Here is a 26,435-nt window from a genome sequence, read left to right on the forward strand (position 1 = left end):
TTTTCCGAAATCTTTATATTCAATCTACAAAATCATGAAATAAATGTTCAAACGTATCGAATTAAAATATAAACAACAGTTCCTCAGTTATTATCACCAATCTATTGAACACTAATGTGGATACATATTATTAAAAAAAATAATAGAATTTCTTTTTTACCTTGACAACAAGTAACTGTTAACTGTAATACCAAGCAAGTGCACAGTCATAAGCACAAGAAACAAAAAATCTATAAAAAGGTATCTAATATTACTGAATAATAAAAAGGAATTGTTTTTTTTATACAAAAAAGACATCAATCACTCTTTGTTTCTAGGATTTCACAGTGGTTCCGTCTCCTAGCTATTACTTGGAAAGAACGGCAACGTCGACAAGGGAATGGTAACTTTTAAAGAATATACAATGAAAACCAGAAATTCACAATAAACAAAATAAATATTTAATAGGAACAATCATTAAAGTAAGAGTGATAAATAAATATTTTAATTACAAATGTAGAAGTAAAACATTTTATTTCAAAATTTAAAACTCTTCTTATTTTTCGTTTTCTTAAGATCCATGGAAGATGAAACTTGATTACAAGCCTGAAATGAAAAAGAAACTGTATTTCACGATTTACATATAATAATAAAAATACACTTAGGTAAAGTTTTTGGTAGTTAAAAATCCTATAAATAAAATTTTTCTGAAAAAAATTGCAACATTTAGTCTAGGAGAGAAAACTATTACAACTTCCAAAGGCTATAGGTGACAAGAATGTTACTCAATAACTGCGTAGAAATTTGATTTTAGATATTTATTAGACCATTTATTTATCTGATGTATCAAAACCGTTATGAGTAAAATTAGTTGAAGGCAAAGACTGAGTTATCCAAAGTTAATCTGACAATGATTGTTGACTTCAAAATAGACTTGAAAATTTAAATTTTCAGTTAGTAGCCAGTGGCTGGTAGACTAATAACTTGGCAGCTAATTTTTCCTCCAACCAAATGAGTCAATAAACAATACTGAAAGGTCATTTTTATTTAATTAATGATCCCGTTCATTAAGACACAGTTCCCAGTAGAACACCGAAGTCAAGCATCACTGGCTGGGGTCAGTAAGCGGGTAGGTGACCACTTTGATCATCGGTCCTCGTTAAACTGTTTTACCATAAAGTGCTCGCGCACAGGTCGTCGGGCTACCAAAACGGAAGAGCCAGGATCAAAATTGTGATGTCTTTGGATCATCCTCGGGGATGTTTCCCGGACCGTCGCCCCATTGTGCAGCTCTAGTGCGACCGTAAATAAAAGAAAGCTATGAATGTTGTAAAATGTTTTCGTTAAATGTTCACGGAATGGTTTACTGCATTCATCTAAACTATCCTTTACTATATTTCGGGTAAAAGTACGCAATGCCTCTGTGGCTGAGCATTATCTACGGCCCCTAGCCAAATTATTCGACGCACTATAAGATTCTATGCAAAATCTTAATTATTAGGAGATACTATAGATCTTTATTGCTTTTACGCGGTTTGTACTTGTTTACGTTTAAATTAAACGATATATAATGTGAATTCGACGATAGATTATATAAATATTTATTATATCAGGTATTATATGAGTACATTATTATTAATTCGACCAAATCATTAGACGCACTGTAGTGTTTTAATAACTGCATGCTTTGCACGAGTGTATTTACGATACTTTTATATTTAAACATACATGTAATGAGTGCTATTCTAGAGATTTTTCATATACTTCCTATTTGTAATTATTTTTAAAGTATTGCATTACAATGTTAACCAATTAATACACGAACGTAAACAAGTGCAAACTGGTTTCAGTCGTGTAAGTCAGTTGATTATTTATATAGAATCTTTAGTGCGTCAAATAATTTGGCCAGAAACTGATACTAGGCAAAATCGGTCGAATCGCTCCTCAGAAATCGAACCTTAAGTATCTGACTTTCTTAGAATTCGATTTCACAGGAACTATAAAGTACGCTTTTGTATCTGATTTCATAAATTAAAATATCGTCTGCATGAATTAATTGGCCTATTTTCGGTCACCCCCTCAAATCATTAAGATTAAGTCCTAGAACGTGAGGATCCGATCATTAGATCAAAAGTTATTCGGCGTGGTCAGCATTTTTGTTTTTCGTACTTTAACAATGTTTTTTTTTCCCCCAGCAAGTTTGCACTTTATTTCTTTGAAGATATAAAAAAAGCATTGATCACTTAAATCACAAATATTGTGATTATTTCCTAAATCACTGACCAGAAAAGCGTGAATGACCGAAATTACTGGTGGTTGACATCCACCGGTGAATGTTGACAATCACATAGTCGCTTTGGTAAATGTTCGAAATATATAATATGTCTAGTTAAGAGCCACTGCCCGATATACCTTACACTGATGTTATTTTAAGGTTCAATGCCAGTGCTCCAAACATCTCCTAATCTACACCCTAGTGCCTATGTGATTGTTGACATTCGCCGATGAAAGTCGACATTTTCTTGATTTCGGTTATTTTGTTTTTATTTTCTATGACTGTCGTTGAACAGAAGATCCAATTTAGATTTTACGACGACTAATGCCTTGAAATTTTGAACCAAATCAAGAAGACAAGGAAACTCCTGGATCAGAAACCCCAGATGCATGATTTGTTAATGGAACATGGAGGACTTCGAGATTCGACAGATTTAACGTGCATCAGTCACACGGGGAGTCTACGGTCGGCGGAGATCGAACCCACTATCTCTTGGACATGGGCCAAGTGCCCTGCTAACCAGGCTGTCTCGGTTCCTGATTTCGGTTATTCACGGTAACATCGGTATACCTCAAACCAAAAATATTTTCTTTCTCTGCTATTAAAAACTATAACGCCGAGAAATTAAAAGACGTTTTATGCGAAAAACACTTTCAGGTAAATTCAGGATTTAATATTAAATTATTCAGAAACCGATGTTATTATGCTGCATTTGGATAAATTTAAAAATGATAACAGTGCAAAATTCGCCGTTTGTAGTTAATATATTCATGTTTCTTTTTCAATAGTTCTGTAAAATAATATTCAGGTTCATTAAATCAAACTTTATCAAATAAAGAACAAGATACTCGTGTTGCTGCAAAGGGTTATCCGCTTCGAATTTAGATGAAAATCCTTCTCTTTTTTTCAAAAATCAGATCATCTAAACCAGTAACACGATTAACTCGAAGGTTACTTAGTTGAATTTTGACGTTATTTGTACATGTACAAAATTAAACTATTGTTTTTGTATTCTGTTTTTTTTTTTTTTTTTTGGACAGTTCTTCATATATAATCTCTACATGAAATATTTTTCAAAGCAAATATATCGGCAATAAGTATTTTCCATGATTTTTTGACGCATTCGGTTCAAAATCAGCTTCACTAATAACCGGCCTAACAATTTATTTGCGTTTTTTTGGGTTTACGACTAATAATGTTCAACTCCGTAGTCTTGCAATTTTGAACCCCATCCAGAAGAGTAGGAAACTCCTGTATCCAGAATTAAGAGAATTTTACCTTCGTGGAGGAATTTATGATAAAACTAAGCCGCATTTACTTTCCATGGAGGAGAAAACCACGAAAACCTCATACGGCTAGCATGACGGCAAGGGGACCCGTGATCCGTCTACCATGGGGATATCTTACGTCAGCACTGTGGTCCATGCGAGCCGGGTGCTGTATCTGTTAGCCATCGCTAGAATTCGAAATCAGTTCACCTCATTTTGATGCTCTATTCCTTGAGCCACCACGGCTCTTAAATAATGGCGACTCGTGGTGGGCTCGAATCACCAAACTTTCGGTTAAAAATGCTCTACAGTGGACAAATATTCAATCCAAATAATATACTTCATATATTTTTTGACCCTAATTTTTATTGCGCTTAAGTTAAATATTACATACCTTCAGGTGCCCCAGTTAGATTAACGACCAAATGAATGAAAAAAAAGTACATAGGAAAAGATTAGGAGAGATAGCTTGGAAGAAGAGATTTGAATATTATAGTTTAATATAGAGGCCGGGATAGCCTGGCTGGTAGGGCACTGGGCCCATGTCCAAGAGGTCGTAGATTCGATCCCAGCCGGTCGAAGACTCCCCGTGTAATAAATGGTGACTGATGCACGTTAAATCTGTCAAGTCACAAAGTCCTCCATGTTCTCAAAACAAATTATACCTATGTTGGTACTGATTCAAGAGTTTCCTTGTCTTCTGTATAGTACCTTACAATATAATATCAGGTCGAGTTTGGAAATTATAGTTTAATATTTAGGGGAGATAGGGGTCCATTTATATGTACAGTATATGGGCAAGAATTTCTCCATTTTACTGCTATTGTACGTGCTTAAAAAGAAAAATATTAAACAGTCAAACCCCGCTATAGTGAACGAAATGCTCGGCCCCGTGCCTTGCTATATACGTATAATGTTATTTTTAGTGCATATAGTGAACCAAAAAGTGAGGAAGTTGGATATAATGAACTTTTTTCTGTTTTCGACTTATTTCCCCCCCCCCCTCCATTTTCTTTGCAAATAATTTTGAAATTTCTACTTCAAAATAAATACATATGTCGATTTTTAAAACCATCTATAGAAACTACTTTTATGTGCTAGAATGGCAGGTTAGACAGGTTCAAAAAGCGGACTAACAGAAATTCAGGAAAAAATATCTGAGAGTCGGGAAGTGTTTAAATATCTGATGTTGAGAATTGCTCATCAGCTAAAGATTACAAATTTTTTTTGCACGCAAGACGAATAGTGATGAAAAATAACACATTTTTTGCTACGACATAATATTTTTCAGTCATTTATATGAATATAATGTAATAAAAGGGAGGAGTTTGGGAACCATTAGTTAAATTGCCTGCGTAACGGATATAGTGAACTCCCGGTTATAGTGAACCAAAATGTCGGTCCCTTGAAGGTTCACTTCATGGTTTGACTGTAGTTTTAAGAAAAAGAATGTTTTATTTAAGTTACAATATTTGAAAATAAATAAAAAAGCACATTTATTTTTATTAAATATAATTTTTAAATATTGAACATGACTGAGGCTCGAGAATCCTCAGAGCTAGTAATTACTTGTTTCCTAATATTTAACCCATAGATTTAGACGGGGAAGATGAATTACTTCACCCAAAGGGCGTCAGGGTGAACTTGAACAATGCAGTCCTTACTATACATTTGCGCTATCTATTAACCATTTATATAACATTTTGTTCTCAAATAGACTTATCAAAAAACTTGATTTTGAACATAACAATATAATGTAAATAATTTTTAAAAATTGAATCTTCAATGATATAATTGTTCAAAAAGATATTTATTTATAAGGAACGACGGTGCGAATTAATATTATTTTATTTAATATTTCGTATTTTTACATATTCCACAGTTACTTCCAAATAAAAATACCAAATATCATAAAGTATTTTTTGTAAAATAAAAAAATATATTATTTGTAGATTTCAAAAAAAAAAATTGCGATTCTTTTCATTCAAAAATAAAAAAAAAGTCATATTTAAGTCAAGGCAAATCAGTTAATTTGTAAATTAAGGAATACATAAAAAGTTTTTAAATTAAACCATCATCTATATGAAATCTAAAATGAAACATAAAAATAAATATGTCTATAATAGTTTTAAAAAAATTTCTTTAGAGCTGGCATTTTTGTAATTATACCTTTTGATTTTATTTAAAAGAAATTAAAGGCTTATAAGAAGTTTTCTTGCAAGAAATTTACACAATTGGCATATTTGGAATTGCTTTATCATATAAGTTTGGATTGCTTTATTATTTCAGTTTTAAAGGTACGTTTATTAAATTGTTAATTCCTTTACTCTAACAATGTACTTTTGATGTATTTTTATTGAAATTAAAGTATATTTAAGCTTTTTTGTTTAAAAAATTAAAGAGAAAACTTTATTTCGACTTAATATCGAGAAAAATAAATTAATGCTTAATTATTATCAATCATAATAAAGTTCATTTAAAAAGTTGTTATAAATCATTTCTCACAATGTATCATAGCTTACAATAAAAAAAAAACATTGCCATAAAGTATTAATGCAACTAACACAATTTCAAACTCTACGCATACTATAAATAATAATAATGTATACATATCATGACTCATTCTCAGGAAGGATAATATTTTTCCTCACATCAAAAAAATATTTTTATATAATATAAATTTTTTCCACTCTTAGTCACTTTTTACATTTAAGCCCTTTTTAAGAATTTACAGGAAAATTTTTCAAGGTCATACAAATTAGACAATATCAGAATTACCATTAATTATATCATATACATATTAAAATTTAATGGTAAATTTTCTAAACCTATATTTAATATTTTTTGCTTAGAATCATATACAAATAATAACAGATACGGATAGAAAAAAAATGCACCAAAAGGTATTTTTCTTTTTCTTCTTCTTTTTTTTTTTTTTTTTTAAAAGGAAAATAGTAAGCTTTGAAATGAAATTCCATTAAATATGAAAGGAGAAAAAAAGAGTAAGCTATGAATTTCCATTAAAAATAATTTGTTTTATGCAATCAAGCAATATTCTATGTACAACATTTTTAAAATTCAGTATGCAATAAATTTAAAAAAATAAATAAAGAAAAGAAAAAATTATGATATGTAATCTATATAAATGTTTTCAATATAAATTTTAATGCATTTTTTCTTACATTTTAACACAAATTTTTATTAGCAAAAACAAATAGGTATAAATTTAGTTAAAACTACCAGAAAAATCTTGCAGATTTGGAAGATATATATATTTTTTTTTTTTTGGGTATAATAAGAGGAAAAGTTTTTACTTTATTTATAATCCACGTAAAATTTAAAAACAATTTAAGCTAATTAGCTGGAAACTTGTAACTTTCTCATCTTCAGCCTGATGCAAAAATCACATGCAACACATAAAATTAATGATTATTATATTTATATATAATAAAATCGATGACATATTTCAAACATTGATAAAAGCATGCATTGAAAACGAAAATATTATAAAATTAATTCTTAAAAGGAAAGAAAAACAAATAAAAGGAAAAAACATTAGGTATATATTAGCTCTGTAAAAAATTTCCAGGCTCTGTAAAAAGTTTTCAGGAACATTTTTTGTTTATAAATCGCATACACACTCAATTCCAGACATGAACACGTATATCTTATAAATTATAATTTAACATTGAGTTTATCTGAATAGACAAAGGTTAACATTATGGTACAGAATAATAAAGTATTATAAATATAGAATGCCATATTAAATATCCATATGCAAAGGGTAAAAAAATGTTTTTTTTTTTTTATATGTTTTCAAACATTGTAAAAAAATAAACTTGAAGAGTAATTAATTTCCTAGTTTATTTTTATTGCATTATATTACAGTTCATTCAAAATGCAAACATATGAAAAGTATATCATACTTTATTTTAAAAACTGTTCTTTGGAAACTCAGATTTCAGTATTCTTTATGACATTTTTTAAATTTTATGTAACAGATTCTTTACAGCTCCATTTCAATGAACCTTCATAACAGAACTGAAAATGAAAAAAAAAATAATTATATGAGCATTAAAATATTTTTGAGCAATAACAAACAGTTTTTTTTTTCATTTGAAAAATCAATAATTGAAATTAAGAAACACATATATGTCAAATTAATGAAGAAATCAAAAATTAAAGTAATAAATAAAAATTCTACAATAGATGCCCTACACTTTATTGTTAAATTAAAGAATTTCTGCAACAACCTATTATGGGTCAATGGGTGGTTGAGGTCCCTTAATTTTATGACCAAAAGCATAATATGGTGTAAGCATGACACACAATTTTGCATTACAATCCCACACAATCTTCGAACCGTCGATCAGGAGCTGTGTGTGGGCCTCAAGTATTCACCAAGTTCCAAACCCAGTTCTTCATAATTATAGCTCAATTCGTTTGACCACTGAGCCATTGTTGTAAATTTCAGATAATATAAATTAAGACATTTATAGATGGATTTTATCATGAAGCTTAAAAAAATTATTCATTTTTTGTCAAAAATGTTATCATAATGCATTTGTACAAATTGTAAAAATATTCTGTGAAAGATTAGATAAAATTTATAGTTATTTTACATGCTAACTTTTTAAAACTGTAATATTGATCACAGAAATGATGACAAAGGAGAATTAAAAACAGGTAAACTCTGCTGTATTAAACAAGATAGTCCCCAAAACCACTTGACACTTGGTTTGTGATGAAATTTAATGCATAATAATCTGAATTGGCCATACTGAGTCAAATTTAACTATTACATACTGAAAATAGTAAAAAAATCACAAAGCTATAAATAATGTCTGCCACAAAAAAGAATAATTAATAAATAAATAAATAACAGGAAAAAGAAGGAGAGATCAATGCAGTATTCTGGTGTTGTGATACCTGAGTAAGAATAAAAATGGGAAAGGATTTGAGAGGCAAAATGCAGTTGTAACAATCAGTTTACAAATGAAATTCGCATCATAAACCGAAAATGCTCACCAGGTTTTGAGACAGTATAGTGATAGGTCACAGTATAGAAATCAACTTAAATTTTGATTATAAATTTGATTGGTTTGAAATTAGCTCTTTAATTCAATAACAATAATAACAATTTTAAATGATCAAAAAAATGGCAATACTTGAATATTTTGAAAGCTTAAGGCCATATGAAAAAAAAAATTCAATTATATAAAACAGTGGGTTGAAATAAATGAACTTATAACTAGGGTGTAAGATTATTTACATGGGGGAACATCCATGAAATGAAAATAATTCATAGACATAATTTTCTAGTAAAATAAGGATATGTACTATAAACTCAAATAACTTGACTAAAATTCAATTAAACTTATTTGCTGCCGTAAAATAAGTTTTTTTAATGAAATATTTAAATAAAAATAAAGTTTAAAGGTCTCACTTTTTAAACTTTAAAAGTCATACGATTTGGAGGTGTAATTCACACAAAGGCAGAATGCAGTTTTTGAATTGATTCAGCATCTAATTATTGCTATTGATTGAGCATCAAACTCAAGTTAAAATCTTACATTATTGCATACATTAAATAACAAAGTTAAACAGTTCTAGAAACTATGTCTGACAAAAACATAGGGGAAAAGAACTTGGATATTTAAGAAACTGTATTTATCTTAACATTATAAAACCCTTGATAGAGTTGATTTCAAAATAAAAATATCTAATTGTTTCTTAACTAACATTTAATAGATATTTAAATGATTCTAAAAATAATTAATCCCAAATACTTCTGACAGAACTACACCTTTAGGTACCTACGTTATTTTAAAATAATTTAGTTTCATTAATTAGTAAAGAAGGTTTGTCAGAAGATATAAGGCTAATGTAATTTTTTAACATAATATTATGGCAAAAATTTTGTTCTGCATCACTTTGTGATTAAATGATGATGCTATACAATAGTAACAAATTTGTAATTGTTAGTTAGAGAATGCAATATGATACAATATATAATGCAAAAAAAGGTATATAAAATTCATATTTACAGTTAATACAATAAAATATTAAGAAATTTAATTTAATATTATAGAAATCTACTAAATTAGTAATTAATATTTTAATTCAACTTAAATTAGATTTTGAAAAAAATACAATAACAATAATGAAAATTTTAACATTGTTGCACACACGCACGCACACACACACATATCAGGGCTCGAAAAACCACCCGCCTGCCCGTCCTCGGCGGTCAAAAATTCCCCGCGGACAACGAATTTCTCGAATCCGACGTCCGCGCAGACGACCATTTTCCCGTTAATGTTCGTGATACATTTTCAATTTTTGTTATCTTACAAGAGCCTAGCACTTCACTTCTAAACTGACGCTCTAATCTAGAAATACAGCAACATACTGCGTATGGTGGAATTAATGTTTTCTTTGTCTGGGAGTACTGCAGTGGTTGAAAGAGGCTTTTCAGCAATGAGCTTACAAAAAAACACATTACGTACTGGTCTTAAACAAGAACCGTTAAACGCACTTATGAACATCCACCTAAATGGAAAACCCCTTTCAGATTTCTGTGCAGAAACCTCTGTAAATCATTGGCTTGATTGCGGAACTAGCAAACGTCATACTTGATTCCTTTAAAACACGCAGTACCCTCGGATAAATTGACAATCCAGGTAACTTGACCTTTGTCATTTAAATTATTTCATAAAAGAAATACTAGATTATTAATAGTAGCCTAGTATTTCTTTTATTACTGTATAATGTAATCCTAGTATTTTTAATCCTAGTAACTACTAATTCATTGTGCAATTTATGCAAATGTTTGTAACAAATAAGAGAAATCTATATATTTATTTATTTAGAAGCTACGGGTTAGTTTCAAAGGAGGACGGGTACATTGTTGGACAAGCCGTCCTCGTGGACGGGTAAAATTTCTAAAATTTTTCTAGCCCTGATATATGTATATATGACATTAAGTAAGTACCACAAATAGTGACAGTAAAGAATGTTAGACATGATTAAGGTCATAACTATATTTTAATATAGTCAGTAAATAAAATAATTTAAAAAAAAGAGGTTATTCATTCACGCAATATTTTATTTAAGTTAAAACTTAGACATAATGACATAATTTTACTTCTTGTATTTGCTGAAAAATAAGCAAATACAATTTTGTGAGAGGAGTTACTTAAATCCCCCTTTTAGTTCAAAAATAAAAATAGATTTTAAAGAAATAAAATAATAATACTCAGTAAATAAAACTAAAATTATAAGTATTACTATTTCTATATATTTGTAATATTTCTTGAATTACAGAATTTATATTTTTAGGCCACATTATTTAGGCTTTTCGAGAGATTTTTCAAAGCTATTTTTAAATTTTTTAAGGCTAACTGAAATCAAGACATTATACAAAATTCAGTTTGAAGAGTTGTACATTTTCTAAACTTAGATTCAATAATTTTATATACACTCAATATATAATTAAGGATTCAGTTCTGATTAGTTAACACAAGGAATTTTTTAAGTAATATGAAGGAAAAAGAAATCTCAGCTTGAAGTTTCATTAAATGAAAAATTTTGTTTTTATAATTATGTAATTTGTATTTAGGAGGGATCATATAATAATGTTTTTCACTTATAGACCATATAACCATAAGAATTTATTGCAAGAATGTAAAAGCACATGAATTTCTTAATTATATTTTAATTACATGTGAATTTTTAAAGGGGGAAATGGGCTTTTTTCATTAACACTTTTTCAAAGTGATTTTATTGGTGCCTTTTTATTTTATTTAATCTCTTTTCCTCATAAGAAAAGTTTTCATATTTTTCTTTCAATTGCATATTTAAAAGGTAGTACATTTAATTGAGTAAAGTTTCACTTCTGTTTCCTATCCCCAAACTTAGAGTCAGATAATTAAAGTAAATTTCCAACTAAGCACTAAATATGTTAATTATTTATTGTGAAAACTTTGGTTACTAAATGTTAAGTTTTCTAGAAATGTTTATTGCAGCTTTTAATAAATTTTTCACATTTGTATAAGTCATTAGAAAAGTGCTGCCCTAGTTTATATTTTGTTATTGTCTGTTAGAATTAATATTATCAGATTGAACATTAAAAACCCGCATATTAAATCACATAGGAATGAATGATTGTACGATTCCATTACTCTTTCTGTACAAGTGAAACATTGTAAATTTCTGACTATAGATTCAAGAATTTTGAACCCAAATCAGCTTAAAAGTAAAAATACTTGTATTGTACATCACTGCTGTTCCCATTGATTCCGGGCCCAGTCAGAACATTATGTCCAAGGCATACACACATTTCAGTTATATCATTTTATTTCAATTAATCAATAATTTAAAAACAAAAGTTTCAATAGACCTTGGTGTTTTTTATGAATTGTGCATCAGATTTTTTACTGCGCCCAAAGCACACATAACAAAGCTTGAATTCATAGAATATAGCAAAGAGGATGTTTAGAGCTTTCAAAATCCAATTTTTAAAAAAATGATGAATTGTTATTTTTAAACAATTACAGCAAAAAGTATATAAATCATAACATCTCTCAAGTAGGTAACAAATCAAAGTAAAGGGGAAAGATATTTATAGTCAAATTTTAAGTTAAACACAATAGCAATAAGCAAATTAATAAAAACAGCTAAATATTATTCTTTGCATAGCACTAACATGATATTTGCAATAAAAATAGATTTCATGATTTAAAATCAAAATTATTTTTAAAAGAAATAAATATACATATTTTTTATTGTTTAGTTCTTGTAAAATAAATTTTTTAAATAAATTTTTATATTATTCTCAATCATTTTTTTTTCTTTTGAGTAAAAGAATAATTGATTGCATAATATAAAGACTAACAGAATAAATAATATTGATTTCATTTCATAAGAAAACTGTAAATGTAATTTAAAAGCAAGTTTAAAGCACTGGTTTTTATATATGGTTTAAAAAATTCTTTGATGCAATGGTCATAAAATAAGTTCATTGTCTTGATATGAAAATAACTTAAATCCTCTATTAATTACAAAATGTAAGCCATTAAAAACTGACTATGTAGCTTTGTTATTGATTACAATAGTTGCTATCAACTTGGATAGAGAAAGAAGGAATTTAGTGTACAAAAGAGAAAGATCTATGTATATTATACATAAATGTGCTCAGGTATCTGAATTGTTTTCCATATGCAATAACAGAACAGTGCATTTCCATGAGCAAACAATTCAATTTACAGCAAAGGAAACCCATAAAATTCTTTCTCCTTATTTTAAAACCAATGTGATGAAAATTGCAACATTGAGATGCGATATACGATAATCTATGATAGCCAGGATTCATTATCCAGAAAATAATAACGAGAAACCATAAACTTGTTTTAATACTAGATCTGGTAGGTATATTTTACTCTCATTAAGAGTTAGACAAACAAGAATTTCTTAAAAATAAAATTTTATGCAAAATTTGTTGCACAACCATGGTGAACACTTCAAATTAAATCTAGGATATGATATACGACATATTTGAAATAATGAATGTGATGCAAGTGTTTTATAAAAAAAATTTAAATTGTCCTCAAAAATAAATTGTTTTATAGTAATAAGATAAATTTAATATTTAAGCGGTTTTTCATTTCATATGTGGTTCTGTTATCATAACAGTTACAGCTCTTCCATTATCATTGGAGAGTAAAAAACTAAAAATTATGTTTGTTTATATATAGAACACAAACAATTAAAGTCTGTGTCAAGACACTGAAATAAATGCCCATTGAATGGGAGTATAGGGCCGTGTGTTCAAGACATAAAAAAAGAGACAAATTTAAGAGTGTAACAACTACAGAGTAATCACCCCTTTAAACAAAGCATTTAAGATCCTACCAAACATTTTATACAAAAGACTATTACCATATATTGCAAAAGTCATCAAAAATTATCAATGCGGATTAGAAAAAGAAATATCAAGACCAGATGCACACAATCGTACAAATCTGGGAAAAAGAAACGAAATTAATATTCATACATACCATATATTTTTTGACTGCATATGATGATATGACATATGATGGTATGATGATATGACATAGACAGCATATGATGGCATAGAAAGAACAAAATTATATCATTCAATACTCAATTTAGAGATACCCATGAAACAAGAGAAATCTTACAAAGATGACTCTTAATAGATTTAAATGCAAGGTAAAACTAAGCAAAGTAAAACTCATACGAATATCTGTACGAGTGAGATTCCATGTCATTGGAAAGAGTTATTAAAGACTCAGTATAACAGTTTAAATATTAGAATAATTGATTAAATATAGCATACAAATGTTAATACGGATTAAGAAATCACTTTAAATTAAAACACTTAAGCATAAATTAAAGACTTATAAATATAAAAGTTTAGTAAAACAAATAATTATGCGTGGAAGCACATTTTGGACTACGATCAAAACAAAGGAAAACAAGTTCTGAGACAAAAGAAAATATTTGAATGAAAAATATTTGGCACTGTGAAAAAAGGAATGCCTGGAGTAAAGTAACCAAATATTGTGAAAACTAAAAAGGTATATCAATTAAGATGACTTGGACATATCTACAGCTACAATGATTTAAACCCAAAGATAAAAAAAATGGCAAACAGGTAGACCAAACATGAGGTGGCTTGATACAGTTGAGAAAATGTCACATAAAATTGGATCAACCATTGGAAAACTGTAACAGTAGATCATTCCGAATAAAAGAACTTAAGGAGAAAGCCTTGGCCTGCAACAGGCTGTAAAAATGCAGAATAAGAAAGAACTATTAATTTTTTTAAATTCCTATTTTTAAAATGCTAAAAAAGTACCAAAGCGGTAGTGCCATCCCCTCCGCAGAGGATCAAAATTGTGATGGCATGTCTTCAGATCATCCTCCGGGATGTTTCCCAGACCGTCGCCAATAGCCCATTGTGCAGCTCTAGTGCGACGTAAATTAACAACAACAACAAAAAAGTTTAAAAATAATAAATCAATATGCTTAATAATTTTCCTTAGAAAAAATAATTAAAGTGAAATATGAAAATTTTTTCAACAGGTAAAATAAAATTTAGTTAATAAGTAATAAGTTAATCAAAAAGAATATTATTTAAAATTTTTCAGATATCAATGTTTAAAAGGGTCAACTAATAAACATTTCAGCAAGGTCGAAATTTATTTTGAAAGAATTTATTTAACAAATAATAAAAAATACTGAAGGGAACAGTGAGATTTTTTATGGTTTGAATCAAGAGAAAAACTAGTTATTTCATGAAACATATTTAAAGAGTGTTGTCAAAGTGTATTTCATAAAAATCAAAATTTTTAACACAATATTTTCTATTTGGAAAAAAAAATTCATAAATCATATTTATTACTAATAAATGTGACATTTTCTCATAAATCAGGTACACTTTCAGTTTGAGAAACAAAAGATAACATGCAACATTTTTAATACAATTTTTGGTATGAAAATAATAATATTGATTAAAGGTTAAAAGAAATACAAAGAAACTTTCTCATTACTGACTTTTTTTTCATTACTGACAGCATATTTCGTTTAGCAGAAGAAAAAAAAAAGAATTACTTTTCACATAGCTGAAACAGCAGGTATACAAAAATGATGATGGAGCAGCAGTTGCGGGTTCGACTCCTTATGTTTCCGTCGCTAAATAAAAAGAAAACAATTGAGAACAATGACAAATACTCAAAATTAGCATTCTATTTCTGATAACTATGAACTAAAAACTACATAAAAATATGCATGGAGACAATTTGACATCAAAAAATGGTTTCAAGGGAGAAAAAAAAAACTTTTTATTTAAAATAAATTAGGTTAAAAGATTTTTATATAACCTGTTGATACATTCAGCTATGTGTAGAAAAACTAACTAGTGAATTAACGGTAAAATAATGAAATTTAAACCTCTTTCAGAAAAATTTCTGTTCTATATTTTAAATATTATAGAGTAACAAGTATAGGAAAACCTTTATTACATTCACGATTTAATTAAAAGTGTAAAAACAATGGAAACCTATAAGCAAAAACCTTAAAGTTTGTTTTGATTTTAGATTTTTTCTCATTAAACACTGATTACATAATAAAAAATAACAGTCAAGATCAGAGTTTTAAGCATAAAATAGAATCAAGTTTTTCTTAAAATACACAGTGAGGTGGCAGCTAAACGTTTTTAGAAACCTCTGTTATTAAGTTATAATTTATAAGAAAAATTTGAAATTCATTTAATATAGTAATTTTTATAAGCTACAATTCAAACGATCTACAATTTGATCCTTTTTTTAAGGGACTATTCATTACAAATCAAAGGTGAAGGAAAATGACGAATGAGAGTTAACCTAGAATATTTTGGAAATGTATGAAAATTATTCGTAATACATATAAAACATTTAATTAAAAAAATTATTCGAAATACCTATGCAAAAATATTTACGGCACGAAGTAAAGGATAAATAAGTGCATCAACATATTTACAATACAGTAAAACCTCCGGTATGCGGACATTCTTGGGACCGAGATCGTTCATTTATGGGAGGGGTACCATAATAACAAAGTTTAACACTGTAAATTATTTAAAAATTATTTTGGAAGATGTAGAAATAATTAAATAATCTACAATAACTATATATAAGGATATTTTTTTAAACTTTAAGAAAGATAAAAAAGAATATATAAAGAAGTTTGATACAAAAACATAATTCCAGATGTTTTTTTTTTAAAATTACGCCCGCTATCGTCCTCAGACATAAGGCGTCTTGCAGTTCAATATAACAGTGAAGTAGCTCCAGAAGGTGAGAGGGCACGAAAGTCCTCACAGGAATGAATGACAAGAAGAGAGGGGCTATCAAAAAAGATGCTCCCCAGTCATAGGCGAAGTGTTACAGAGCACACAAAGAGGTGAATTGACTAGGTTAATCTTAAATAGATGGGCCTGCAAGTAGTCATGTCCAGTAATTATTCTAAGGCAAGCAACTCCCTCGGCCCTGGGAAAGAGGGAAAGATGAGAGCGCTGCTGTCCATCAAGAAGGCTAGCCCAGGATTTTCCATCATCTAAGTCCTCAAGAGCAGATATTGTTCTGTGTCTGAATTTGCTCTTAAGAAGCCACCTTGCATTTCTAAGAGGAACTGAGTGAGAGGGGGAATGCAATGCTGAAGCCTCTTTAGCCAACATGTCAGCCCGTTCATACTACAATGGCCAGGGATCCACTGAAGGACTACCTCTCTTCCAGAACAAAGAAGAGAGCTGATGCATTGTTTACACTCAAATTCAAGTTCAGAGGGGTATAAATTATATTCAGAAATGGTCTGAATTGCAGCCTGAGAATCGACAAAGATAACAATGTTTTGTTCAGGTGGTTCACCAATAACTGTAATAGCCATAAGGATTGCAAACATTTCTCCATAAAAATTATCTGCCCAAGTGTCAAGAGGTTCTCTAAGGCTGAAATATTTGGAATAAGCTTTACCAGTTGAAAAAGTGGAGGATCCATCAGTAAAAACCTGCAGCCATTCCTGGCAAGGGTATCTCTCGTGTATAGTGGCCAGAGCAATAGGATACAACTCAGTCTGGTGGAAGTCCAATTTCCGGACAGGCTGTACCAAGTCAAATCCAGCAGTGGCATTTCTCAGAAAGCTTGTAAAAACAGGCAGTCTGTAGATACAAAGTTTGGAGTTGGAGACCTCAAAGATCTCTGCAAGTCTCCGGTACTCAAAAAGAAAAGAATGTTGAGTCTGGTTTTAGGGAGAATATATAATTCCAGATGTAGTTACAGATAAATGAATATAATTTCCCTATTAGCATAGATACTCCAGTTAAACATATAATACCGAATAGAAGCTTTCAATCTTCAGTCGTTTTCAATTATTAGGTTTACATCCTCTTACACCTACCTATCATTTGATAGGGAACGTGGTTAATACTTTTTTGAAAGTAAATCTCACATGATTCACAGAGGAAAAAAGCTATGCTTACCTGTAAGGCATGAGGACCTATGGAGTTGATTATTCACAATTGAACAGCCATCAATTGTCTGAATAAATGTTTCATTTATATGAACAACTCAAAGATTATACTTCTGTTCTCTTTTTTACCCCAGCTCTGTTAAATACAGTCTTCAAATTGATAAGAAAATTAAAGAAATTTTCAATGGGGAAGAAGCATTGAGAGCGTTTAAGATGTTATTTCAACTTGAGGGGTCTCCTAACCTGTGTGGTCCAGATGAAAAGATCAAAAGATCTTGCTGTCCGAATTATTTCACAACAGCAGTATCATTTTCTCTCCTTTCTTTACAAAGGTAAGGCAAAGAGACAGGAGAAAAATTGCTTCTTCCATAGTGAAATAGTTTAACAATATTTTTAGTTATGGATAAGGCAAAAAAAATTTACATGCTTTAAGAATGGTGAAAAGTTGCGCTTTTTTTCCTTGCAATTTAAAGCAGAAAGTTTTTTTTTTCAAATTTATAAAAAGTAGTGTCCGGTTTGAGGAGATAGAAATAACATTTCAGGGCCAAAATGACTGTCCGCGTCCGGTTATGGGAGTGTCCGCTTTGTGGAGTATGTACATAACGGTTTCTTCATAGAAGATTCCCTGGGAATTAAAAATATGTCCGTATTGAGAGGTGTCTGTTTTGAAGAAGTGTCCATAACAGGAGGTTTCACTGTATTTGGAAATGTTGGTTTTCTTTAGACAAACAATAAATTTTCAAGAGCTGTTACAGATTGTAGTTCATTTTCTGAAAATTCCTGTGAATACAAAAAGCTCCTGATTGGTTTAGAGATTTTCAGGCCTTCTGCAAATGTTTGCTCTAATTGTTTGTGTTCACTCTTCATTGATATTATATTGCAACTACTTTTTGATTCAACAAGTTTCAATATTTTTATCAACTGATGCATAACCACAAAATTGTTGTTTGAGGTGTTTTACCCAAACTGTAACATAATCCACATTTTTTTTTTTTTTTATTATTAACATCACCATTCAGAAGATACTATTCTGCTTCCTCAAAGCAAATTACAAACAAGTAATTTGTTTTGATAACTTAATTTTAATAACAAAATAAAATATTATTAGCAAATTACATAGAAATGATAAATATAAAATTACAAAAGATAATTAAAAGAAAACTAAGGTATTGGTAAAAAACTATCATTTACAATAAAATATCATTTTATATTTTTAGTCTAAGATAAATCATAAAACAAGGCAAAACAATATTAAATATTTTCCATATTTTAAACAAATTTATATAAAAATTTACCTCCGCTCAATACCAACTTGAACATCAGAGAATGCTTTGAGTATAAAAAGGAGAGTCAATTTTATGGCATCAGATGTAGTATTATTAAGAGGAGCAGCTCAAAACTGAAATTGAAAAATTTTGAGTGTCAAACATACTTTTAAATGATACATGAGTGATTACTTTCTTAAAAGAATGCACAAAACAGTACAATGTACAAGAAAGAAAGCTTATGTAAGGAGCATAAGTATTTCCTGATTGTGGACAATTCTTTTTATTGAAATATCATCTTCATTGAATATCATCTTGAAGTAATAATGAATAGAAAGAATAATAAGAAAATTACAAGCATTAATATTTCAAAAAATAAAAATACCTTCATTTAAAAAACCCTGACACAGACTTAGATCGTTATTGAGTAAGTGTACATATCTCAATAAATCTATTTGTTACTATTTTTTTAGCATAATGATCTGTGTTAACCCTGAATTTAAATGTTACAAAACATTATAATTAGGGAAGAGTCAAAACTCTTTTTTTGGACACAGATTTAATATTGCCAATGCTTTAATATAGTTAAAACATAATTCTTGAAACAGATTCTATATTATAAGGTAAGATTGAAAGTCTACAAATCTTTTTAGCATTTTATGATTAAAGAAAAATTGGTAGAGATTTAAGTTGCCTTTTTGAAATAAAATAATTTTAAATACACTCATTATTCATTTTCTGCAATAAATAAATACACCAATGTGTTTCAAATTGTTACTATACATTTTTAGATGTCTTGAAAGTTAAGTTTAATATCATCAATGGTTATTTCATTTGATTGTCAAAAGAAAAGTTCAAAGTATGAAAATAATTAGCAACCCAAAATTACCTCAAAAATTACAAACCATTATAAGTAATTTTAATTTAAAATGACAGCCTTTCCATGTTCAAAAAACACTAGTACATAAAAACAAAGATTGCAAGACAAAAAAAAAAAAAAAAAATATTGCAATATTTTCAGCAAATATATTATTTTTACTAAATTATATACCTGAATAAAATAAAATGATCGGAAAATAATGAATGGTGAATACCAAAATGAGAATCACAAAGTTTCATTCAGGTTATAATTTATATATTAAAGCAATATTATTTATTTTTTACAATAAGCTGCATTTTTTACTACTGCAAATACTTCACATTTTTACAATTGCAAAGTTAGTTGGCAAATAAAAATTTATTACGTATGATTTATTCATTCCCTGTAACAATTTCCCTCAATGTAACTTTTTAATATTTATAATAAATTTAAGTGTTAATACTTTCTGTACCTAATTAATTGACTAAGATATATGTTCAAACACTTTAAGTCACAACCAAAGAGTCAATTCAATCTACCTACATTTATCTACTGACATCCTACTGCCTACAGATAAAACAAAAATACATATAAATGTTAGTCTATTGAGTCGTATTTCATGAAATGGTATATGGTAGTCTCAAGACTATGTTTCTACCTGGCCAGTTTAATCCTGTCATTACAATACAGAAGTAAACTAGGTTATGATAGCCAAGATTTGCACAAACACTAAACATGTGACTTGGAAGAATATGGAACAAAGGACAGAAATAACTTTAAACTAATCTAGGTACTTTTTCATTTCGCCAACACGAGTAATTTTGGCTAATTTATTTATTATTTGTTTTTTTTAAGTCACTTATAAATAATAAAAAAACAGTTGAATTTACTTGCACTCATTAAGTTTCAATTAGTGACTTTATTGCCTGCTCCGGCAAAATGGAAAATTACCCTAATTTATTTAACAACTAACTGAAATCAAAAAACCAATAACGCAAAATATATATTCCAAAATTCCATGAAGTTAAGAACAAAGCAAAAAATTAAAAACAAGGAAAGCAAATAGCTAGAAGAGCAAATTACACAATTCCTGCTCATCTTAAACATCTATGTGGGTTTGTCAGGCACAAGCACTTCTTTAGAACATTTGTGTCAAAAGGCTAAATAATACTAGTTTCTCAAGACAGTGCTCCGTCGAAAAAGGCTTCTATTGTTATGAGCTGCAGCAAAATTTGGTCTTTGAAATCGTGAGTGAGGGACTGTTAAAGCAGAGACAGATACTGCTCATTTTCACCTCGTATTTTATGCAAATTGGAACAGAGTCCTATCGATATTGGCTCTCATTGCTACCGTGTCACTAACAATATTAAAACTTAAATAAATTATTAAAAAATTATCATTAGCCACCTTTCATTTAATTTTTGTAGTCTCTAGGATATTTTTATTGTGTTTTTAACTTTTATTTTTTCTACTTTTTTCGATGAATTGCTACTTGTAATGAAACTTTTCATAAAGAATAATTGAATTAATTATTAAAAAAAATATCCATTAGCCATCAATTAAATTGTTTGGTTCATCTTTCTAACATTTTTGTTTTATTATTCTTTGGTTACAAGTTTGTTTACCTGAATTTTTACTAATGAAACCTTTCTTTGTCTAACTTTTATTAGTAATATTTTAAAATTATGATTTTAAAGTTTTACCAAGATAACAAAAAATTTGGTTTTTCATTTTAAGCACAAAAAATGCTCTTTTTTTAAACACCATTAAATGTATGTTAAATTTTAATGTTTCAGAAGGTTTTTATTATTTAATAAAAATCAAATTTATTTTAAAATATATGTGCATGTTTTTTTAAAATTATTTAAAAAAATATGTTTATCAGAGCTTTTTTAATAATAAAATATCTTTTGGTATAACAGTTATAATCAATTTTATGGGAAAAAATACTGCTTATTGATTTGCGGAACATGCTTGAAAATCCAATAATCAGGATTACATGTAAAGAGAAGAGTAATAGCAAAAAATTTAAAAAATAGCGAAGCTTTTTCTATTTTAAGGTAGGAAGTAACTAATTGAGTACGCAAAATTAAAGTTTCTAATAATATGTACACTTTGGTTACGAATAATTGAATCAAAGATTTGATATAAAAGGGGATATTTCTGTAGTGTCAACTACTATTATCGCCAAGGTGCCAAATAGATTTTAAAATTGCAAATTTAAAAAAAAAAGAAAAAAAAAACATGTAGATGTTTGCCCGGGGGTGGCTACGACTTATACTTTTCGAGTTGGTCCCTTTTTGTAATGTTTCTTTTTAGTTTCTCACGGGCCACTGCCCGGAAGTTTGCAGGACTTGGGGATTATTCTGCCACAGATCACGATACGGAAATCTCCACGAAACAAACAACTTTATATACTAATTTAATTTATAACTTATTTAATTATATACTTTATTAATTAATGATATAATAACTTTATATACTAAATAAAAACCATATTTTTATACATTAATTAGAGTTACTACAGTAACTGTCAATACAATTTCTTACAGTTCAACTCGAATGTATTATATTATTTAAAAAAATTTCCTATTGCATATTAGAAAAAAGATATATATCTTCACAATGCTATAATGTAAAATTAGCTTTTTGTACACAAGTATTTGTTTACTCTCATTTCTTCCGTTTTTGAAATTAGTTACTAAGCGCTCTTTTCCATGTTTTCATCTAACTCTCATGAATTTCAAAAAACTAAAATAGTCTTTTCAGACAAGTAAGCTACAAGCTTAAAAATTTTCTTCCACACAAGTGTTCTAAATAAAAGTATACTTCAGATCAATATAAGCGAGCTATAAGCTGCAAACAATTTTTCTTCTAATTGTTCTGTTGAATGTGCCTTGTGAAACGTAGAAAGTAAAATTAACATTGAAGGTTCCCAATCTTCCGCAACTCTATTGGTCTAACTATTGATGCCATGTTCCTAGAGTGAGATTCTAAGTAGGTAACATGTTGCAAGTCTAATATAGTACGTTTTTATGTCTGATTTTGTATGTTAAAAAATTGTCTGCACTAAGTAACTAACATATTTGGTGTCACCCCTTTAAACCATTAAGATTCAGTTTTATTGCCTAAAGGTATGATCAGAAAATAAAAAATAATGTATGGTGTATTATTTTTGTGCTTTATACTTACCAAACTTTAATTATGTAAAGTACATGAATTAAATTCGAAGAGAAAATTAACTATATCTTATTATTCGTGGAATTACACAATTAGTAATTGATATTATTTATTATAGGTAATATTACTACAACAAAGAAAAGTTCAGTTTAAATAACTTCTTTTCTGCAAAAAATCTTATTAGTAATTCTAATTATTCAACCTTTTATGGGAAGTTAAATATTTATAGTAATTTGACTTTGCTGAACACAAATATTGTGATAATAAAGTTTTTTTAGTGATTAATTTTTCAATATTTAAAATATTATTTAGACACTAATGTTTTCTTTTATTTAATATTAAGTTTTAATTTGTATGTATATTTATTTGTAAGTTGTTTAAAGGCTATTTTAATAAATTTATTAGTTCTATGTTATTTGTAAAATAATTTTCTTACTTGATATTTTTATGCAAAATCAAGCTAGAAATAAGTTATTATTTTTGCTTTTATAGGAATTTTAGATTAAGATAATGTTCCGCAAGAGATTCTAAATAGAAATGAACTACCATGTGCATATTCTAGGGAAATTTTTCAATAGAGATTTACATTAGCTGAAATTCTGTCTATATTTAGGGTTTAAAGTTCGTGTCCTTTCAGAAAAAATCTAATACAGTGAAGCTTCTTGGGAATTTTTTCGAGCTGTCTGTGACAAAACTCTCAAGCACTAATATCTTTTTGCAAGATACTTTTAATAATTACAAACATTTTAAATTAGTAACACATATGTTTGTTATTATTAAAAGTATCTTGCAAAAAGATATTAGTGTATAACACAGTGCTTTTGTTATTTTAAATTAGTAACATATGTAACAAAAGCGCTGTGTTTACAAAGAATAGATATCTATATAATTTTTATTTATTGAACATGTAATAATTTTTTATTCTAATATTATTGGTGTTATTCTCGCATTTTCTTGGCGGTGGGGGGACACTAAATATTTGCTTCTATGCTTTTTGTAAATGATAATCATAATTAAAAATCACGAAATCCGTAGTAGTAATCGCCAAAAAAAGATTGATGATGAAATCACACACGAATCAGATTCCTCAAAAAAGGGGGTTACTTGAATGCGTGTTTCGTTTTGAGATTAGGTTGTTGTAAATAATATCGTATAAAAAATATTGGATTTAAAAGCTATGGAGAAATTAATAGTGATAACTTTTTAACAATAACTTTTTGAACAAATCTACATAAAACTGTGCTTTAAAAAATTGTGCCTTATTTGAAATCACGTAAATCAAAAAAGGAGAAAGCTTGATTATGTTCCTTAACAATTTACTACTTTTCTAATTTAGCATTTTTTGCAGTTTTTAAAATTGCTAATTTGTGATTTAGATTTCATTACCATTAGGTGTATTCTATAAGATTCTTCTATTTGTCTTTACATGTTTCTGGAGTGTTGTTAAAGAACTGCCTATTTCTCTCCTTAGAGTATCTATGTCTTAGATTTTTCTTTTCATCCATTTTTGTTTCTCAATTTTTGTTCTCCTTGATATTTTATGACAAATTGCTTTATAATTTCATATGAGACTTAAATTATTAAGAACAAAACGATTTTTGTTTGCTGCCATGTTTATTTGATATCTTTTAAAGAAGCAATATTTTTTAGCTAAATAAATTTCAATTTCTGAGAGGGGCAGTATCATTTGCAAGTTTTGCCTGATGTGGAGTCACCTCTGGTTTCATTAAAAATCATTTAATTTTATAAAGAAATAAAAGTAAAAGATTGTTTATTTATTATAAGCGTAAAATTAATTATTACTAAAAGCAGACAATTATTTTATAAAGCAGATTGCAGCTTTTTCTTTTTACAAGTGATACATTTCAGATTCCACTATAATTTAATTTTTTTCTTTGTTCATCATGAAATTCATTCTCAATAAATTAATACTTATTCATGAATTTTAAGGTGAAGTTTTTTTTTAAATATTCAGTTGATTTTATTATATCCTACCCAGAGCCGGATTATACCTTTCGTAGGCCCTAGGCACAGAGCCGGATTATACCTTTCGTAGGCCCTAGGCATAGCCGTTTTTGGGCCCTCCCCTCCTTACCCCACTCCTCCCCTCTTTTCAAAATATATGCTAAAATTTTCTTGCATATTTTTTTAAAAAATTTTTATTAATATGGATTTTAATTTACGAATTTGTTTATCGAACTTTATCTGCAATACCGACAAGTGTAATGCATAAAGTAAGAGAAAAAAGAAATATACTCCTAACTTTAACGAGAAAAAAAATTGGTAGAAGTATAACATTTAAAAGAATTAAAAAAAATACAAGTTTAGACAAGAAAAACAAGTTTAAAAAATACAAAATTCTCATATTTATTTTTTAAAAATAATTACAATTCCTAAATTAACTTATATAAACAAAACCAATTAAACGAATACCTAATTAACTCGATCTAAATAAAAACACTTGAAAATTATGGAACCGAAACGATAGTTACAAAAGGCACTAGCATAAATATTAAAACCCGGAACAAGGCAAGATCAACGGAAATTAAAAAAGAAAAACCTATTGATAAAATTTATGAATAAAAAAAATTTATTGAGTGCGAAATTTATCGTGAAAAGAAAAAAAATCAAACGTAGTGGAATCAGAAAAACGAAACTGTTTTTCTGATTCCACTACGTTTGATTTTTTTTTTTAAAATTTTTTTCTCCCTAGTTTTTCGTAGGCCCCTGAATTTCGTAGGCCCTAGGCACGTGCCTAGTGTGCCTATAGGTTAATCCGGCACTGATCCTACCTTGTACTGGATTGTAATATTTATGTTATATTTAGTTTTTTTTTTTAACTATCATTTCCATTTGGTAAATTTTAAGCGTTGTTTTTATTCAATTTGATTAATAAAGTTTCCTTGTATTTTATCATTTTATTTTTTACTTTTAATTAGATATAAAATATATTGCTTTTTTAATTACTAATTTTGTTTTATATTAGTTAATTTGGTGATTTTAGTCTTTTATAATAAATCTTTAGATTTTTATAATAAATCTTTAGTATATTATAATTTGGTTTTATTTAATTTAATATAATTTAGCTTAACTTCAATTAAATGAAGATCTTTAATTGACTTATATTTGTGTAAGTTTTATGATATTAAGTAAGTTATTTTCTGTTGTTTTTTTAATTTTTTTTTATTAATTTCACAATTTTGCCATCATAATTTATATTTTTCTATCTATTTATCAATCTTATTAATGATATTTTTTTAATAGAAAATCTTAACATGTTGCAATTTTATACTTATTTTTCCCTTCTCTTCTGTGGATTAACTTCTGTGGATAAATATGGATTTTTCACACATTTCTTAAATTTTTTTTCAGGATAATGTAATACTTAGAGTTAAAAATGTTTTTTTTTTAATTAAGTAATGCTCAATTAAGTTTCTGAATCTCATTGATGCTTATCTTTCCCATAATTAATATTTTAATCGATGCTTATGTATGGGGGTTTATTTGCTTATTGTGTTTTTGGAGAATGTTCTTACATTGATTAAATGAGATTTAACATTGATAATATACAGATTATG

General features: G+C 28.2%; 1 long non-coding RNA gene across 4 annotated transcripts; it reads right to left on the minus strand.

The window, feature by feature from the left end:
* Positions 1-417: 417 nt before the first annotated feature.
* Positions 418-22,429, minus strand: LOC147812593 (uncharacterized). 4 transcript variants are annotated; one of them, XR_015433440.1, is made up of 5 exons: positions 22,228-22,429; positions 18,849-18,952; positions 15,160-15,240; positions 7,449-7,563; positions 418-585 (listed from the first exon to the last, which is right to left on the minus strand). It is a non-coding gene; the product is annotated as an uncharacterized LOC147812593 (long non-coding RNA). The 4 variants fall into 4 exon arrangements; XR_015433439.1 differs by having other exon boundaries at positions 22,185-22,428; XR_015433441.1 differs by lacking the exon at positions 22,228-22,429 and adding an exon at positions 21,959-22,177.
* Positions 22,430-26,435: the final 4,006 nt, after the last annotated feature.

The sequence above is a fragment of the Parasteatoda tepidariorum genome, chromosome 4 (genome assembly GCF_982258835.1).
Source record: "Parasteatoda tepidariorum strain Cologne lab strain chromosome 4, Ptep-v5.0, whole genome shotgun sequence".
In the NCBI taxonomy this organism is placed as follows: Eukaryota; Metazoa; Arthropoda; class Arachnida; order Araneae; family Theridiidae; genus Parasteatoda; species Parasteatoda tepidariorum.